The following is a 2,471-nucleotide window of genomic DNA, read 5'->3' on the forward strand; positions in this document are numbered from 1 at the left end:
CACATGGTCCCCCCACCCCCTCCCATTCTGCTGGGGAAGACTCATCTGACCTCACTCCTCAGGGTTCTGGATTTGGACAAAGGCACCCCCTCTTCCACAACCACCGTCATGGTCAGCTGCCACTCTAACCCACCCAACCCATTCCTGCCGTCCACTCTTCACACCCGACATTTGTCACCAGCTGTTGCCACATCCTTGGTGGGCCAGCTCCCCACTGCTTCCCCTCAGTCCTCACCCCAGAGCCATCAGGCCAGTACTGTCCTCACCCCATGTTCAGCTGGGGGCACTTCTGCATGCAGGTGCCACCTCTCTCCCTCAGGGAAGCTGGGTCTCAACTCCCCATGCCTGGCATGGATTCACCAAGGCCTAGCTTGGGGTCCCTGGTCCCCTTTACAGCAGCACAGAGAGGAGCCTGTCCTCTGGCTAACTGTGCAAGGATGGAGCCCCAATTCCCCACCAGGAGTGTGCACTTGGTCTCAGGGACCTTCAAGGCTGGGAGGCCTCTGGGAGGACACTGGGTATGTTGATGACATGGGGACACCTTTTCCCAGGAGGGCTTCCCCACTGCTGGGAAGGAGACCCCTTCTATGGGGGGCCTACTCTCAGCACCCCTCAACATGCTGCAGCAGCGGAGAGACCGTTCAGGAGTAGCTTTGTTGTCAGATGGGTTGGATTCCAACTGCACCACTGCCCTGCTGTCGGCCCTGGTGCCTCCAGTGCCTTCTCTGTACAATGGGAAGGCTGCCATTAAGGATCCAGCTGCTTCTGGTGGGGAAGGAGCCAGTCCGGGCAGGGCCTTCACCTGGTCCCACCGCATCTCCAACCCTGATCACAGACAAGCCACCTGGAGGGCGTATTAAAGGCTCAGAGCCCTGGCCCTACCCACAGACAACCAAATCAGACCCACGGCCTTGGCCACTGCAGGGCAAAACCACGTGGGTACCGCCTTGCCTATGGGTGCACCTAAGGACCTGTCCTCTTTCCCCAAAGGGCCATGACAATTTTCCATCCATTCCTTCCCAGTCCCAGGAGTTTGGAGGGTCACTCATCCTGCCTTCTCTTCTCCAAATGAGACAAAAAACCCTGGCCTACTGGCTGCCAGGCTCCCACCTGGTTCCAGTTTCCTATCTGCCCGCTGTCCCCAGCTCAGCCCACCCAGCCTGTGGCCTTCTCAGCTTCAGCTGGGATCTGGGCTCCTGAAGCAGACCCAGAGGAGATGTCCATGGTCATGGGGCTCTGGAACCCGGCGTCTTCCCCTCATCTGTGCTCTGAGAGTTTCCAGCACCCCCCACCCCCCTGTGGCTCCTCTCCACAACCTGTGATGGGATGTCCTTGGTGGCCCCATCCTCCTGCCCTCCTCCATGACTCGCCGGAACCATGTGATTTCTGTGAGAGGAAGCCTGGGGACTTTGGAAAACACTTTTTCTTCCTCAATCGAAAAGCCAAGCATTCAAGACACGGCCTCTCCAAGACTCCAGAGAGTCGGCTCGGCTGGGAGCCTCGTGGCCCAGGCTCAGCAATGTGTCTTTGTTCCTGATGGTGCCCGCCCCTCCCCACAGGCCAGGTTCCAGCCTGAGGAGCTCCAGGCAATAAACATCACTCAGTGCTGTCACAGGATCCTCTCTGGGGAGTGGCCGTGGTGTGGCAAAGCCTCCCGCACAGAAAGAGCTCTAAGGGGACGTGGCTCTGGTGAGAAGTTCTTCCCGGGGAATCGAGCTCTGAGCCTAACAAAGGCCTGCCTGTGTGGCTTACGCATTATTATGTAGGAAGCAGTCGAAAGCGCCGTCTGAACTTGTGCCTCCAGAGTGTGCTTAGAGCCGCTGCGCGGGAGGTAGCCTGACGTCTCTGCCCGTTCTCAGCTGGCACCCCATGTAGAAAGTGCTTTTCCACTTCAAAGGGTTTGAAACTTGGGCATCGCAGCAGAGCCTGCCAGGTGTCCCTTGATAGTTGTTCTCCTTCCTTCCTTAGTACTAGACACTCCATGGATCAGTGGGAACACAGCCAGCCAGAATCAAAACTACACTTCCCGGCCCCCCTTACAGTGAGTTGTGGCTTCACCACCACCCCCGGCCAACAAGGTGCAAGAGGAAATGTCACTTATAGCTTCAGGAGACAATCCTGAAAGAGTAGCATCAGACCCTTCCTCCCTTCCTCCTACCTAATGCCTAGGATGAAGATGTGATGGCTGGAGCTCACGCAGCCACCTTGAGCCTTAAAATAGAAGCCATGCATGGAGGATGATAGAGCAACAAATGGGTCCCTGATGACTATGAAACCCCTACCAGCTTTGGGCTACTTTAAGACTTTACCCATGTGAAGAAGAAATAAGTATGTATCTTCTTTAAGCCACTCTTGCTTGCAGTTTCTATCACTCTCAACTAACCCTAATTCTAACAATGGTGGCATACGTGGCCCAGCCACCAAAGATCAAATTGCTGCAGAAAAAACAGAGCTGGAAGCTGCAGCCCAAG

Source organism: Galeopterus variegatus, unplaced genomic scaffold (assembly GCF_000696425.1).
Source record: "Galeopterus variegatus unplaced genomic scaffold, G_variegatus-3.0.2 Scaffold2110, whole genome shotgun sequence".
NCBI lineage: Eukaryota > Metazoa > Chordata > Mammalia > Dermoptera > Cynocephalidae > Galeopterus > Galeopterus variegatus.